The 18,370-nt window shown below is 38.1% G+C and overlaps 1 protein-coding gene across 2 annotated transcripts in view; it reads left to right on the top strand.

The window, feature by feature from the left end:
- The first annotated feature begins 3,418 nt into the window (after nucleotides 1-3,418).
- The window catches only part of PIK3CA (phosphatidylinositol-4,5-bisphosphate 3-kinase catalytic subunit alpha), a 78,797-nt gene continuing 63,845 nt past the window's right edge, over nucleotides 3,419-18,370 (top strand). The window contains exon 1 of one of the 2 annotated variants that reach the window (XM_049629549.1): nucleotides 3,419-3,903. The gene's annotated coding sequence lies outside the window, so the exon portion shown is untranslated. Of the gene's footprint in view, nucleotides 3,904-3,924; nucleotides 18,317-18,370 lie in introns of those variants that run through there. The other variant, XM_049629551.1, reaches the window with a different exon arrangement.

Below are 18,370 nucleotides of genomic sequence, written 5' to 3'. Positions count from 1 at the left end.
TTTCTCCCACTAAGCCTCATAAAAATGCCTGCAAGGTATGCTACTAACTATAGTCTCTGAGGTAAAGACAAACAAATTTGAAATGAATGGGAAAACACTGGTTCTTAGTAGAGATATAGAAACCATTAAAAAAGAGCCAGTGAGAAAATTAAGAATTGATAAATACAACATCTGAAATTTTAAAATTTGCTAGGTGGGCTCAGTAGCAGAAATGGATATAAAACAGACAAAAATTCAGTGAACTGGAAGACAGATCAGCAGAAATTTTCCAATATGAGAAATAAATAAGATCAAAAACATTAACAGAGCCTTAAAGACAGGTAGGAAAATATCAAAATGTCTGACATTCTTGTCATTGGATTCCTAGAAGAGGAGAAAGAAATTGAGATAGGAAAATATTTGATGAAATAATTGCTGAAAACCTCCCAAATTTAGCAAAATATGTAAGTTTTCAAGTTCAAGAATTCAGCAAACCATGGGGTGTTGGGTGGCTCAGTCAGTTAAGTGCCCAACTTCAGCTCAGGTCATGATCTCATGGTCTGTGAGTTTGGCCCCAAGTAGGGCTCTGTGTTGACAGCTCAGAGCCTGGAGCCTGTTTCAGATTCTGTGTCTCCCTCCCTCTCTCTGCCCCTCCCCGACTCATGCTCTGTCTCTTTTGCTCTCAAAAATAAATAAAACATTAAAACAAACTTTTTAAAAGAACTCAGCAAACCCAAGTAGAATAAACTCAAAGAAAAAAACCACCTAAACACGTTATAAACCAATGAAAGAAAAAATGTTAAATATGGAAATAATCTAGAGAAAAGTAACAAAGTACATATGGGGGAAAACTATTTGTATGACCACAGGTGGAGCCTGAAGAGAAGAGAACAACATCTCTAAAATATTAGAGGAAAAAACCTGTTAACGCCAGAATTCTATAACCAGCTAACATATCCCACAGGAACAAAAACTAAATAAAACTTCCTCAAATGAAGAGAAACTAAGAGAATTTGTCACCAGCAGAACTGCTCAAAGGAAATGCTAAAGGAAGTTCTTCAGGCTAAAGGGAAATTATACTAAAAGGAAACATGGATTTTCAGCAATGAAAGAAGAGAAATGGAAATGGATGGCTAAGTATAAAAGACTTTTTTTTTCCATTTAAATTCTTTATGTATAACTATTGTATACAATAGTATGTATATTGTATACATACAAAAAATATGTATAACTATTGAAAGCAAAAATGATGGGATTCCCAAATACATATACCAGCTATGAAATAAAGGTCAATGAATGGGGGAAAGGACCTATATGACTGCAAAGTATCTTTCTAAAATTTACTTGAAGTGATAGAATATTAACACTCAGTAGACTGCAAAAGTTTATGGTGATATACTGTAAGCCATAGAGCAAATACAAAACAAAGAGAGAGAGAGAGAATGTTCAAAAGGACAATATATAAATTAAAATGGAAAATTAAAAACATTCAAATAATCCAAAATAAGGCAGGAAAGTGAAAACAGAAAAAACATAAGGAACAAACAGAAAACAAATAATAAAATAATAAAATGGTAGGCCAAAATCCAACAAAATCAGACTCTTGATTTCGGCTCAAGTCATGATCTCACAGCTGTGAAACTGAGCCCGGAGGTGGGCTCCTTGCTGAGTGTGGAGCCTGTTTGGGATTCTCCCTCTCCCTGTCTCTCTGCCCCTCCCCTGCTCACACACACACACACACACACACTCTCTCTCTCAAAAATAAATAAACATTTTTTAATTAAAAAATAAAACATTTTTCCTACAGCCACAGGACCTTGACCAATGAGTTTTGTCATACACATGTCTAACATATTCTATACACTGAATAATAGTACAAACACCTTTGAAAGCAAGATAAAACACATGATAGATCAATGGTCACCAAATAAACCAAATGCATCAACTGTGAAGTGGGCAAAAAATGCTACTCCTGCACAGTGAATAATCATGCATTCAAATACCAGGCATGGCATTTTCTGCTATGACACATTTCTTAAAGGGTTGTCATCACATAACAAAAATTATATAATGTAATTAGCATTTTCTTATTTAAAAATAAATTTTAGAAGGAAAAATATACCTAGCAAAGACTACCTATTAGTATCTCACAGAACTCTGTCTGGAAACACAGTTTTGGAAGTGCTGCCTTAAGGTTTACTTTGACTAGCGATTCAATGTTATTGCTCCCGCCTCCCTCCCTCTCCTCCCTCCCCCGCCCCGCTCTTAAATTCCCTGCTCTGGTGTAACATAATGTTCTGAAACTGTGGGGAAAAAAAACAGATTCAAGAAAAATATTTAGAAACATAGACCCTTGGAATGTGAGATGGAAACCAGAGCTTAAGAAAAGAAAGAAAACAAGAAACGCACTCAAATGAAAACTAGGGCAACATAAAAGAATGGATCTCATTTACGATTATGAACGTGTGGTGTTCCAACAAAAATTGGTTATTGGTCAGGGTTTTTGGCTCTTGGATGACAAATGAAACTGCCTGTAACATCTCTAGGGCGGGTCATTTCCAAGTCCTCTACTTAAAAAATTGAAGGGAAAACGGATATTTGGGGACTTGTATCAAAGACTTCCAATCACTTTCCTTTGCCTTTTCGATACAATGAAAGACCACCAGGGGGGGGAAGTACGCAGAACGCTGGACCCTTACCAGTAGCGATCTCAAAAAGCAATAGATCTCTTTACTCTCAAAAAAAGGGGGGGTGGAGGGGTGGGGAGAGTGGGTTTCTATGGCCCGCAGCACAAAGCTTCAATCTAATCTATAGCTGAGATGGCTTTTCTGAAGTCTCTGTGGACACTACGCGAAAAACACTCGTCTTCTCAAGCCAGAATTTATTCCTACAAGCTGATTCAAATCTGAAAAAAAGAGCATTGCAAAAGGTCTCCCCGGAGTGAGTCAAAGGATTGCAGAGCGCAATAGCACTTTCTCTTCCAATTTGGGCTACAACTTAACTTTATGTTGGCAGAAGGACACTCAGTAACGCTTTGTAAAATGCCTTCTAATATCCATAACCGCTTCTGGTTAGTCACTGACAGCCGCGGTTAGCCGAGGCCCCTTCTCTCGCTCCCAAACACGAGGAAATCTCATTTCCTCCAAGAGCGTAAATGAACTCGATCCTAACACTATTTCTCTACCCAGGCCTGCCTGGTGCCCGCAGAAATGGACACACAACACATATGCCGTCCTAAGATGACACAACATCCCCACTGCTGCAAAGGACGGAACATAAACACCCGTGCGCCAGAGGCCCCCCCCCACCCCGGCACACAAAACACGCGAACTTCGGGCGGAAAAGCAAGGCGCAGGCGCACTGGCACACTGTTACCCGATTTGCCCACTGCCCCCTCCAGGTCTCCGCAATTTCACTTCCCTCCTTTGCACATCTACTTCCGGGGTATTGTAAGCTCAGCCCCTCCTCAGCTCTTACCCTCCTCTGCCCGAGGAGGGGGGGAGTCGAGGGGGTGGGGAAGAGTTCGTTGTTTGTTTACACGATGTGAGCGGAAAAGAGACCAATAAAGTTTATTCTGGAAACAAAAGGAAAAAAAACAGGGTGACAGAGAAAGGAGACGGGGGCGGGGGCGTGTGGCGGGGGCTAGAGAGGAGAGGGAGCTAGAAGGAGAAAGCGGCAGTTCCGGTGCCGCCGCTGCGGCCGCTGAGGTCTAGGGCTGCTGCTGCCGCGGCCGCTGGGGCTGGGGCCGCCGGCGAGGCAGGGCTCGGGCCCGGCCGGGCAGCTCCGGAGCGGCGGGGGAGAGGGGCCGGGAGGCGGGGGCCGAGCCGCCCGCTCTCCTCTCCCTCGGCGCCGCCGCCGCCGCCGCCGCCCGCGGGGCTGGGACCCGATGCGGTTAGAGCCGCGGAGGCTGGAGGAGCCCCGAGCGTGAGTACAGCGCGGAATGGCTGGGAGCGGGCGCGGCTGGGATGGGAACGGGGTGGGTGTGGGGGCCTCTCCGGCGCGCCCGTCGTATTGGGCGGGGGCTACCCACGGGTCGTCTCTCAGCGTCGGCCCGCGTCGGAGTTCGCCAGCGATCGCCGCTCCCTCTTCCCCGCCTGCCGCTGGCCTCACCCAGATGCAGAGGCGAGGGCTCGCGGCTTACTCTCCTTTCCACCCTGGCCGCCGCCTCGCTCCTCGTTTCCTTCCTTTCTCATTTTTGGGGATGGGCGGCTGGAATCTGAGGAAGCGCACCCAAGGGCCGCCGCCCCGGTCGCGGTAGCTCGGTCCCCCGCACCCTTGCACGCCCACCCGGCCCGCGGGTGGCCGGGCTGCCGCGAGCAGCGCGGCGTGAGGGATCCTGGCGGAGCCGCGAGCTGCTCCAGAGGGGCTGCTGTCATGCCCCAGGACTCCGGCCCCGCCAGCCGGGCGACCCTGTGTTTGCCTCACGCTGAGTTTAAATCGCCCGGCTGGGGCTGGGAAGGAAAACCGCTCCCCCCACCCCGCAGTTCCCCTCCCACCCTTCCTCCCGAGGTTGTTTTTTTCCCCCCTTTTAACCAAGACAATCAAACGTATTGGATCTTTCATTCATAGACCTGAGACACTGTCTCGTGATTTGTGTCTTTACTAAGTCTATTATGCGATGTCTGCTTCATAGCTCCTAAGTGGTTCAGAAAGGTAGGGTACGCCCAGGATTGGGCTATGTAAACACCAGACGTTCCGCCAGTGTTTTGACCGCGGCTTGAGGGGTTTATTTTAGGATGCTAAAGGAATAGTGGTGATGGTGGCTTGTTCCCAGAATTGGGGATCGAAAACTGTTTTCTTAGATGTCAATAACGGGGGAACTGTTTACATAGTTAATGAACGATAAGGGGAGCGCGACAAGAGAGGGCTTTGTAGAAAACAGCCTGCATATTCTTTAATGAATTAGAGTTGTGATTTCGTTTTTGAGAAGCTTCCTCATTCCAGCGACTTTGTGCACATGCGGGACATGGGTTTGTGAGATGATGTTTTGAATCCAGTTTGTGAGGCCTGGGAGAACCCCCAGAAAACTTGGGTAGATGAACTCCTGGTAACTCAAGTCGGGTGATTTCAATGGCCAACATTTGAACCACTGCGGGCAATATTGGTTGCATGTTTTCCTGCTTAGAAAATAGATTCTTCGGGTATTACAAATTTGCTTGTGTGCTGGATTGTGTGATGTTAAGACCTGGAAATACTTAAGTTAACCATGTTGCTAATTTAACTTGGATAGATCAGAACACTTTACGTCTTTATTAAGGAGCCCTCAGAGCAACTGCAAGTGTAAGAATTTGTTAATATGTCTGTGTTTTCAAGTTTTAAGATTTTTTAACTGAAGTATTGAATTCTGGTTGATAGCGTAGATCTGTAGCTAAACATCACATGGTATGGAAAATTTTAATTATCAGATTAACTGTTCTGCAGTGTCATCAACCAAAATTATCTGAAGAGGGCCCAGCAGGGGTGTGTGTGTGTGTGTGTGTGTGTGTGTGTGTGTGTGTGTGTGTTGGTGTTTGTTTCGTTTTTTAAGTTTTCTCATCCTGTGTTTTGGGATAAAATTAAAATTTCATCCATAACTTTTTTCACAAGTTTCTTGTGCAGTTTTCATCATTGTAAAATGGAGTGGTTTTCTATTAAAATCACAAAATAGGTGATTATGATGTGATAGCACATCATAATAGTAATAGCTCCATGGGGGAAATAGCAAGACCGTAAATTAATATTAATATTCTATCAACTATGAGTATAAAGTTTGAAAGGCATTTCTGTCAGTTTTACTTGAAGAATTCAAAATAAACCACATATGTAAATGCAGAATTGCTTTAATATATATAAAGTTTTTAAATTTTAAGTAAATTAGATATAACATGAAAGAGATATCACTGCATACAATACTGTACTTGAACTGAAAGATTACTTCATGAAAGTGTATATTCTCATGGGCTGGATATGTATAAAAGGGAGGCGAAAAGAACAAGTGACTGCCTGGCTCTGTGTATGGAACAGTCCTTCTGGAGGCAGACCTTCCTTCCTGTGAGGATAAGATCCTCTCCATCCCAAAGAAGTATTCCTTTAAAAAAAAAAAAACAAAACACTAAATTTATAAATAAAATACTTGTATAATAAGGTAGATCATAATAATGTTTTTCCTAAGACAGTTTACTTTATTTGTAGCTTTCATGATTAGAGCCCTTTAGTGAACAAAGGAGTTTTAAACATTTGTTGTTACCATTAAAGGGCATTTGCTCTGTTGATCTGTTTATTTGAAAAGAGCTAACTTAATCCCATTTGATCTCTTTAGCAACTAGAATAGCATTAAAAGGATCAGTTCCCTATTTTATTTTTTTAATATCTTGAATTCCAAGGTAGGCATTATTCTTTAAATGAATGAAATGTATTCCTTAAGCATCATACAAGATTTCATCCTTGGTGAAAATATTTATGATCTTTAAAATTGTGCAATTTTGGCAGCATAAATCTTGGAATATTCTAGTTTCTATTTTATTAGCCCATTTATTAAGCTTTTTCTTAAGTGTTGTCTTGAATTACAGCAGTCCTGTAGGCAGGCAGTATCACTATCTTTGAGAAGTGACATTTTAATCTAAGGTCATACAGGTGTCAGGTGACAGATTCATTGACAAAACCAATGTTTTCTGACTGCTTTCACTATATCAGACTATCTCTAACTTGCTTCTTCCTGCTTTCTGATAGACAAACTAAGGCCCAGAAAAGTTAATTACTTAAGACCACCTTTTTCATGATTTCCAGTAATAAGCATATTTTTTAATTCCTTATATAGCTTTAAAAGTGGTTTTCAATCTTGGCTATACGTTAGAATCTTCTAGTTAGCTTTTTTAAACTACCAGTGCCAGGGCCTCATTCCCAGAGATTCTGATTTAATTGGTTTGAAATGGAGCCTAGACATCTGTGGTTTGTTTGTTTGTTTTAAAGTTCCCCAGGTAATTCTAATATACAAAATTGTAAAGCCCTTGTTTCCAAGGACCTGTATGATTTGGTCCTTGCTTGTCTTTCTAGGTTAATTTCTCCTCCCACAGCTTCGTTGACCTTTCCCTGCTTTCATGTGCAAATACTCTTCCTGAAATATTCGCGCACTCCATACCTCTGCCTTAACTAGCTGATTCCTACTCATCTTTCATACCTCCTCCTCCTAAAAGTCTAGTCTGGGTTAGGTATCCCTGCCTCCTGTTCCCATAGCATCTTGTATTCCTACTGTCATAGCATTGACTCACTGCATTATAATTGACTGTTTATTTGTATCCTCCACCAGGATATAAATTCTATGTGAAGGATAGGGAATTTTTCTATTTTATATACAGTTGTATTCTTATTGCCAAGCACAGTAGCCAGCAGATAATAGGCACTTATTAACTGAATAAATATATTGGCAACAGATTTTTTACAACATGTAATAATTTATGAACACCAATTAAGTTTTTACTTCTGCTAAATACATTTAATATCTTTGGTCACTAAAAGTGTCTATCCCTGAACTTGCCACACGTACAATTTCGTTTAGAGACAGTTGAGACGTTATAAATTATACATGAATTATATCAAGTGTGACTCAACCCCAAACACATACAAACAAAAATAAGGATCATTATTATGCACAGAACTGCCCAGGAAATCAGGAGACTTGAATTCAAATCCATTTCACTACAAGCATTATGTCCTTGGGCAAGTCTCAGTCTTTTGGGGCTTCTGTTTCCTCATCTGTAACACAGAGAGATTGTACTGGGTGCTCTACATGGTACTCAGTGATCTGGCCTTAAAGTCTTATGAGTACCAAAAAACTAAAAATAATTGGTTTTAGAATCTGAAGCTCCTTGGTTTAATACCTGGCTCTTAGAGTTACTGTCAGGATTACTTTAGACAGATTTCCTAATCTGCATAATAGGAGTAATTACTATTCAGTAGAGTTGTTGTTGAATTAAATGAGATAATATACATCTAAAAGAGTTTTTGTCCTGTGTTAGGTACTTAATAAATTTTCATTTCCTTTCCCCTTAGGAGGTGTTAGATCTCATGAGTGGACTTAGATAACAGAAAGACATAGTTTATGTATTAAATCCTGTTTTCCACTTTGCTGAGTGCTAGCATTACAGATGTGACTAGGGACCAAAACAACTGTGGCTTTTAGTTTCATTTTCTCAGAACCCCATTAGACTGTCAAATACCCACGTGTTAGCCTGGGAAATAATTGTGCTTAGAAATTTCAATCATGACAGGATATCAAATGCTAAACTATCAATACATCTATAATTTGAAGGAGGAGAGAGTCTGGTGACCTTATACCACCTACAAAGATAAGTGAAATCAGACTTGACCGCTCCAAAAGAAGGGGACAAATTAAAACTAAGGGTGATCTATAAAAAGAAGACCCAGCAATTTTGGTGAAGTCTCTGTTCACCAAAGCTTAAAACTCAGGAATCATTATTTGGTAATTTCTAGGAGATATAGGAAATACACCTCTGGTCAGGGCCAATTCCAGAAGATAAGATTGTTCTTGATGTCACAGTAACAATTTCAAATATCAACAGACTGAAATTGTTTATTTGGGAGCCATGTTTTTTATATAGTTATCTTAGGATTTATTTGGTAATAGAGAGCAACCTTACAGTGTACTAATATCTCTTTGCTAAAGTTTTTTGATACCGATCTTATTTTTATATAAATCGAATTGGCATGCCTGAGTTTTCCCTTAAGTTTATGTTTAAAGTGAATTTTATTACCATTTTGGAGAAAAATTCTATAATAAAAACTGAAAACTGTGGGGAGAAGAAACTGAAGTGTTAGGGCATAAAGAAATTTGAAGCAACACATAGTGAATGAAGTCTGAGCATTCAACTTGAAGGCTTGAGATTTCCATCATTCAAAAAAGGTTATTAGACCTTAGATATACCAGTAATGTTGTATAGCTATATATCTTATTCACATTTAACCCTTTTTCTATGAACTGATTGACTGATCCTGGTTAAGGAATTTTTAGGTGTTTCTTCTCCCTGTCCCCAAATACATAGTTTGGGGAGTTTCAAGTTAAAATGTTCCACTAAAGAATTTGTAATAAATGTGGTACCTTAGAGCTTTTTCAAGTTTAATATTTATTAAGGTGAAGCTGTTCTTAGGGTGGATTATAGAGCTCTGATCTAGAGGACTAATGGACTGAATTCCAGCCACAAACTGCTGCTTTATATATGTGTATGGGGGAGAGGAGGCAGATTATATCAAGTTTTTGCCTCTTTTTCTGCATTGAGATGATAGGAACTCTAATATGTTGCTTGCTAAGTAACTCATGTAATTAATGAGATAATTTAAATGATCCCTAAAATTACATAAAATTATTAAGGAAGAATGTATACATACTAATCATTATTTTAAGTTTACATCTAATACAAGAATAACACCTTTCATATTTAGCCCAACAATTAAATACTCATTTTTTCTGTAATATTCTAGTAGTTACCTTGATAATTTATCTAAATTGCTAGATTAAGTTTTAGTAACCTTTAGCATATAATTGCAGTTGTTACAAAGGAGTCTTTGTATCAAAGCCAGCATTGCCATTTGAAATAAAGGTGGGATTTAAAAATGTAGTAAGAATTTTTACAGACCATACCTATCTGGTACACATCATATTTTAAATATTTGTGTAAAAAAAGTCAAGTGTTTTGATTTGAAAAAAGCTGTACCAGGATAGAATCATCCTACTCTGATCTTAATTCTCTTGCCAAACTGAATACTAACTCAGGAGTTAGTAAGACTCAGTGGAGAGGTGCATCGTACAAACTTCCCATAGAGAGGGGCACCCGGGTGGCTCAGCCAGTTAAGCGCCCAGCTTCAGCTCAGGTCATGATCTCAGTTTGTGAGTTCAGGCCCCAAGTCAGGCTTTGTACTGATTGCTTAGAGCCTGGAGCCTGTTTCAGGTTCTGTGTCTCCCTCTCTACCCCTGGCCTGCTCACACTTTGTCTCTCTCTCTCTCAAAAATAAACAAACATTAAAAAAAAAAAAAAACCAGCACTATAGAAATTTGAAACAATATGATAAAGATATTTTTAAGCATAAATTTTTTGACAGGATGTTCATTCCTATTATCTTCGGCACTTAGCATAGTGCCTGGATATAACTAGCCACTAAGCATTGATATTTTCACAGTAGAATCATAATTGAGAATCAAAATAATTTTCTTTTATCAGTTTGTAGCTACATACTTCAAACTATCTAAAACTAGGTAAATTGCTCTGTGCCAGTCTTAGTTGATCATTTATTGAGTATAGGTTTGAAGTATATCAGAAACACTTTTCTGTAAGTTGCTAAGTAGTTGCAGATTTCTATTGCTATTTAGAGATAATTTTAACAAAGATTGATAGGTTAAGGAGAGGCTGTGTGTTATGGTGAAAAGAACATTGGATCAAGAATCTAAAATCTAGACTCTGTATTGAACTGTTAACTGGCTGTTTGGTTTTAGAGCTTGACCTTTCAACAATTGTTTCTTTTACCCACAAGACATCTAATGTTCTTTGCTATTCCAAAATTCTGGGATATTGCTAGTATTTTAAAGTCTATTTCTGATTTCAGGGAAGAGTAAGTAAGCCACTCCCTCGAGGGAGGATAGTCCATGTCTGTTGTATTTTCAGAAGCTAAAATCTTTTTGTCTGCTTGCTTATAAATTTGCACATATTTGAAGGCTCTTGTGTGAAATTCTGTGGCATAGACAAGCTGCCATCAGAAAAAGAATGGACTGGAAAGATTTTTTTTCTTTCTGAAACCATCAGGGATTTTGTAGAATCAGACTTACTGTAGGAGTGGCCGTTTTGGTTACTGGCGTTGAGAGCAGTTAAATGACTGATAGGCATTGAGAGTAGGTCATCTATTGCACACCAGGTGACAGAGTTATGAAGGCCAGCAAACCTGTCACAGCACCCTTAATACCACTGATCACCATCCCTACTTGTTAAAGACTTCTAGGAAGGTATGTTCCACAATTTCCTTTGATGACCTGTCCCACTAAATGTTCTTCAGAAAATGTGTTCTAATCTTAGGACTATAAATCAAGAGGCATAGTAAGCCTTTTTTCTAGATATATCCTTTTTGTGCAAATATAAGGAAAGATGACAAAAATAATTGTCCTTGATTGGAAAGCATTGGTATCTATGCCACTGATTTGCTTCTATAAACGTTCAAATTACTCACCTTCAGGGTTTGAATATTTTGTAGCCAACAAACTGTTCAAATTATGAGATGTTATTTGGAGTATGTACTCATTTTTCAACAAGCTAAGCACATTTCTGTACCTTATTTTTCTTTGAGAGATTGTACTTTTTCAAGTACTTTTTTGACGGACTTATTACAGGTCTAGACCTGAAAGTACTATTGTTGCATTTTGAAACAATTGACTGCCTTTAGCTTAAAAAGTGAGTGAAGTGTGTGTGTGTGTGTTTTCCTTAGGAGTCTGAGGAGGTTAACTTCTTGGCAAGTGCAAAAACCTTGAAGTTTTTCGCCAGCTAAGCTATTCTGTGAATAATATAGGTCTGTAGGGTACGTCATCAAATATAGAGCACTATATTTGATGGGAAAAATTGTGGGGGAAAAGATTGAAACTAGAACTACTAAAGTCCAATCTGAAATCAAACCACACATGACAGGAAAGAAAGGAAAAACTGTGTGATACTGTCATTTTTTTATTTATAAATATTAATAGTAACATCATTAAAAAAATTTTTTTTAATGTTTATTTTTGAAAGAGAGAGAGAGAGACAGAGCGTGAGCAGGGGAGGGGCAAAGAGAGAGGGAGACACAGAATCCGAAGCAGGCTCCAGGCTCTGAGCTCTCAGCACAGAACCTGACACAGGGTCCAAACCTGTGAACCGTGAGATCATGACCTGAGCCAAAGTTGGACGCTTAACCAACTGAGCCACCCAGGCATCCAATAGTAACATCACTTTAAAGTTATTTTCTATATGAAGATTTCCTTAAAATCTAATGGCTATTATTAGTTGCATTTGAGACCCCGAAAGGCAGCTTCTTAAAGTATTTATGAAAGATACTTGTATTCTTTTTTTTTTTTTATGTTTGTTTATGTTTGAGAGAGAGAGAGAGGGAAACACAAAATGCGAGTGGGGGAGGGGCAGAGAGAGAAGGAGGCACCAAATCCAAAGCAGGCACCAGGCTCTGAGCTGTCAGCACAGAGCCCGACACAGGGCTCGAACTCATGGACCAGGAGATCAGGACCTGAGCCGAAGTCCGATGCTCAACTAACTGGCCCACCGAGGCACCCCTGTATTCTTTTTCTCTAACTATATAGCAGTTGTAAAAGTTGAACAGGACTTTTCCAAAGCAGCTTCTGTACTTGTCTTGATAATTATAATGGTAGCAACACTCAAAGCAGTCTGGAATATTAGTAATTTTATAGTGTGGAGATTGGTTGTTCATTTTCTGTTCACTAGAAACGACCAACTTTCAAGTTTCTTAATGATATTATGGGACTCCAGATTTCCTCAAATTCAGTTTCACTAATTCTGTACAATAAAAGGTAGTAATTTTTACAGCCATGTAATAATGTTCATGGACACTATTGTATAGTTAAATGTATCTACTAATGTATCATGACTAAAACAGTTAAATGTATCATGCTGTGGTCTTTTTGTTGAGTATAAATATTAAGCATGTAAATTAGTACATTTCTCCTGCAAATAATTTTTTTCCCCAATCAAAATGAAGGTAAGTAATTTGACAGTAGGAATATTTGAAGGCAGGACAGTCTTCGAATATTCACAAAATACAGTTACTGTACTTAGGCTTCTTTAGTTTTCTTTTCTTTCTCCAAAATATACGTCATAATGGTTAAGAGCATGTGCTCTGGAGCCAGACTATGGAGATTAGTAGTTTTTTTTAGCTTAAAGCAAGTTATTTACCCTGTCTGGGTTAAATATTCTCTGGGTTATTAACACATATTTCCGTGTTTGTAAAAGAGGGATGATAACAATACCTACATCATAACATTGTAGTGAGGATTAAATAACTAATACAGTTAAGTTTTTTGACAGTGCCTAGTTGGTAGTAAACACTCGACAAATATTTGTAAACTCCTTGAGAGCACAAACTGTGTCCTATTCATCAGTTTATTTGGGGGCGTTAACATTATGTAGTGAATTGAATTTTGTCCATTCTGAGGATTTACTAATGGATCCAGTCTCTAGAGAATGAACAGTAAGGCTGCCTTCTAACAAGTTTCTTGATTACTAAGCAGTAATGTTCTTTTTGTTCTATTACAACTTAAAATTTCATTCTAACTCTAGGAATCTGAATTGTGTTTCACACCTACTCCTAAGAGAAGTTAGCACATGGAGATTTAGCTTGATGGGAATGAGGTATTGATGGACAGAAGATACTAAGAAATGGATGTACATATTTCACATCTAGTCTGATGTTCCCATGGATTGATTTTTCCCTGTCAATTCCTGGAATCTCAAAATCCCTGACAGATATCTTTAATAGCATTCAATAGCCATTGAAGTAGCACTTGTTTCATGCTACCCGTCATTTCCTTTCCTTGTCCTCCCTCATGCACTAAAGTCTGTAGTTGTGTCCTATTGTCATATAGTCCCTATGTTACAAGACTTTTATAGAATTCTCATGTCATGTTGGAAGCTGCTTATATTTCACTTACCCATGATACTTGTTATGAAGTCTTTATTAAATACAGTATTTACTCTTTTTAGATATCATTTTGTTTGTTACCTGGTTTGTACTCATTGGACATTGTATAAACCTTACAAGTCATGTATGTGAAAATAAGGAAAACAACCATGTGTTTTGATTTTAACATGAGTTCAGTCTCTAATTCTTTGCCTTTAATTACTGAGTTACCTACCTGGCATCATTGATACAAGTTTTTGTGGCATCATTGTATTGGCACTTTACATAAATGAGAATATTAGTTCATATTTAAGTTTTTGGTAAAGATATGTGTTTATGTTTTCTCACCTCTTAACTTTTAGCAATTTAGACTGCTCTTGATGGTCACACACCATAACTTATTCTTCTCAAGTTGATGATCCTATTGTCTGTATTTCTCATTCACCAGGTTGATAGTAAACAATAAAGTCCATGTACTTTTTAAAACTACATGAATTGTTATAATTAATTTATATGGAGATTGCTTTACAAAGGATCTATAATTTTGGCACAGTTATTCAAAGTTTTTCATTGTTACTTTTAAAGAATTACTAAGCATACTTTCAGACATTTTTTATATGTGTAAAACTATATATAGAATTTCGTCTCTTCTAGGGGGTGGTATGCATAATGAAAAAAACAAACCAAAAACAAAACAAAACATGACCGTGGACTGCCCTAGTACTAACCAAGCGTTCATTGCCATACTGTGTCATTGTGATTAACCTAGGAATTAAAGTTAAGAATTAACTACTTATTTTGCTGAAGGAAACTCAGCCATGTTACACAGAATTTATTTTATGAAAACTCTGAGTAGGTTTCTGTTAACACTTTCACCTAGGGAAATGGGAAAAAGTAAAAGACAGGACATATATAAATAAGGTAACATATCTCCATGTTACTCTCACCTCCTTATGAAATATTTATTCCCTTTGTACAAACACCCACTTTTTGAATGATCTGTGTGGAGAGGTGGAACTTCCCCTAGAGTCTTAGAAGAGAAGAGTGTACCCTGAGCTGCCATGTGCCCATCTTTCTAGCTGTCCAGAAGATGAGGGCTGAAAAGAGATGCTCTCTCTCACATTGGGGGAGAATAAAGGGTTGATGCACTGAAATGGGACATTTGCTTATAATTCTAGATCAGAACCAGAATATCTAACCTGTCTTTCAACCACATGACACTGAACAAGCCACTTAGGTTTTGTGAGCCTGAAAAGTTGTCACTAGATGGCTAGTGACTGAAAGAGATGTTTCCAGGGTGCTGTATTCCAGAAATGAGCCTGTGCAAACTTTATGAATGTAGAACTCAAATAGCTATGAATAAAATAGAAATAAAAATAATTAAGTATGTTAAGTCTTTTATGATTATCAAATATCTAAGAATGCAAAGATGGGTAAATATGAAATTTTATAATATGTAGGTCAATAGATCTGATAAGGAAAGTAAACATATCGGTAAACATGGAAAAGAAAATAATAATTTCCTTTTGTCCCTTTAAAAGCCAGAAATAAAGAGAAGTTTCCTTAACAAACATATCAAACTAAAAGCTAAAGTAAAAATTGATAGTGAAATACTAGAGAAGCAATGAGTGTTTAAAACTCAGAAACCTGTTATCACTACATTATTATATAATATTCCTCTGGATGTTCTGACCAATATAATAAGAAATGAATTAGAATGAAAAGTAGTAAATACTGGAAAAAAAAAAAAAAAAGCTCTACAATCCCATTTTTGGGTGGTATGATTGCATTCCTGGGAAAACCAAGAGTCACCTGAGAAGTTATTAGAACTTATTAATAGGAAGGTAGAGTAACTAGATTTAAGAAAATACTTTAAACTCAGTAGTTCTCCTTTATAATAGCAGTAATTGTTTAGAAAATATGGTAGAAAAAGTCGCTTATAGCAAGGACAGAAAATATAAAATTATGTTAATAAGAAATGTGTGAGCCCCTGTGGAGAAACCTGAAAATTACTGGGATACGTGCAGGGTGGGGGGTTGGGGGTTGCAGGGAGAAAAACATCATGTGCCTGAATGGGAAGTCCCAACTATTAACAAATATCCGTTTTTCTCAAGTTAACTTAGAGGTTGAGGTTTAGCATAATTCTGATTTTTTTTAATGTGTTTGAGAAATTAACAAGATAATTCTTAGTTTTGTCCAAGAAACTAGAGGTAAAAATGAGATAACTTAGGTCAAAAACCAAGAACAGTGCCAGAGAGCTAATAACCCTGTAGCCCTATCAGATATCAAAGCACGCTGTAAAACTATAATAAATAAAAGAGTAGGGTACTGGCATAGCACTGATAGTAAAGTTGGTGAAAGTGAATTGAAATCCCAGAAATATATATTCTAAATATAATAAAAGAATCATCAGAAATCAGCAGAAAAAGGAAGACGTTCAGTGCATGTTTTTGAGAGTGGTAAATAGTATTCAAAATAAATTTGAATCTTTATGTCATCTTATATACCAAAATAAATTCAAGGTAAATTGAAGAGTTAGATGAAAAAGAGTAAATATCCTTATGCTAGTTTCATTTAAGAAAGATATTTTATGTGGGGGCACCTGGGTGATTCCGTTAGTTAAGCGTCTGACTTCATCTGGGGTCATGATCTCCCAGTCATGAGCCCAGTGTCAAACTCTCTGCTGTCAGCACAAGAGCCTGCTTCAGATCCTCTGTCTCCTCTCCCTCCCTCTCCGCCCCTCTTCCTACTCTCCCCCTCACCTCAAAAATACATAAAACATTTTTTAAAAATTAAAAAAAAAATTCATGTGAATGGGGAAATACCTTCCAAACTTTAAAGAACTGGAAGGACTCATGAAGGGAAAATTTATTACATTGACTCAGAACATTGCCATTTATTTTGTCCTTTTCTCCCACCTCCCTCCCCCCAATACAAATGAATAAATTAAAGATGTGCAAACTGGGATTAGAAATTTGCAAATATGTAGCAGACAGAGGTTTATCTCTATTTGTTTATGTGGATCAGATCATTTTATTGGGGCTCCAGGGAAGGGTTGAACGGCTGGGAGACCAATAAGATCCAACATCCTTGGCCTGGCCAGGATCTCTCCAACTTCACAGTTGCAGAAAGCCAAATGTTTACCTTTAATTTTAAGGTGTTCCTACAAATGCTTTCAAAAGCACCAAGTTCAATGTACATGAATGAGCAAAGAACTTGAGAAAACAGGTTCATTTACTAAAGTGAAAATAAAAGCAAATGGGAAAATGTTTCTCCTTGACAGATGATCAAAGAAGTGAAACTTTTAAGTTGCAGTGATATATTTTTACTTTTTGAGTTACCAGGAAATTTTTCTAATGGTTTTGTTGCTGGTGAATATGCCATGAAATGTGCTTGTTCGTATATTTCTTTTGGCAGTCTAAATTGATTGAACACTTTTGGAAAAAAACAAGTCAGCAATTTTTGTGCCTTTAAAATTAACATACCTTTTGATCCCATAATTTCATTTTTGCAGCATTATATATAATAATGGAAATTTTTTAATTTTATTTTTTATTTTTAAAATTTATATCCAAATTAGTATATAGTGAAGCAATGATTTCAGGAGTAGATTCCTTAATACCCTTACCCGTTTAGCCCATCCCCCCTCCCACAACCCCCCCGTAACCCTCTGTTTGTTCTCCATGAGTCTCTTCTGTTTTGTCCCCCTCCCTGTTTTTATATTATTTTTGTTTCCCTTCCCTTATGTTCATCTGTTTTGTCTCTAAAGTCCTCATATGAGTGTAGTCCTATGATTTTTGTCTTTCTCTGATTGATTTCACTTAGCATAATACCCTTTAGTTCCATCCATGTTGTTGCAAATGACAAGATTTCATTCTTTTTGATTGCTGAGTAATACTCCATTGTATATATATGCAACATCTTCTTTATCCATTCATCCATCAATGGACATTTAGACTCTTTCCATACTTTGGCTATTGTTGATAGTGCTGCTATAAACATGGGGGTGCATGTGTCCCTTCGAAACAGCACACCTGTATCCTGTGGATAAATGCCTAGTAGTGCAATTGCTGGGTCGTAGGGTAGTTCTGTTTTTAGTTTTTTGAGGAAGCTCCATACTGTTTTCCAGAGTGGCTGCACCAGTCTGCATTGCCACCAACAATGCAAAAGAGATCGTTTCTCTCCGCATCCTCACCAACATCTGTTGTTGCCTGAGTTGTTAATGTTAGCCATTCTGACAGGTGTAAGGTGGTATCTCATTGTGGTTTTGATTTGTATTTCCCTGATGATGAGTGATGTTGAGCATTTTTTCATGTGTCGGTTGGCCATCTGGATGTCGTCTTTGGAGAAGTGTCTATTGATGTCTTTTGCCCATTTCTTCACTAGATTATTTGTTTTTTGGGCGTTGAGTTTGAGAAGTTCTTTAAAGATTCTGGATACTAACACTTTATCTGATATGTCGTATACAAGTATCTTCTCTCATTCTGTCAGTTGCCTTTTAGTTTTGCTGGTTGTTTGCTGTGCAGAAGCTTTTTATTTTGATGAGGTCCCAGTAGTTCATTTTTGCTTTTGTTTCCCTTGCCTCCAGAGACGTGTTGAGTAAGAAGTTGCTGCGGCCAAGATCAAAGAGGTTTTTGCCTGCTTTCTCCTCGAGGATTTTGATGGCTTCCTGTCTTACATTGAGGTCATTCATCCATTTTGAGTTTATTTTTGTGTCTGGTGTAAGAAAGTGATCCAG

Source organism: Panthera uncia, chromosome C2 (genome assembly GCF_023721935.1).
Source record: "Panthera uncia isolate 11264 chromosome C2, Puncia_PCG_1.0, whole genome shotgun sequence".
Lineage (NCBI taxonomy): Eukaryota > Metazoa > Chordata > Mammalia > Carnivora > Felidae > Panthera > Panthera uncia.
The sequence above is the reverse complement of the archived record's forward strand: the minus strand, read 5'-3'. Positions and strand labels throughout refer to the sequence as shown.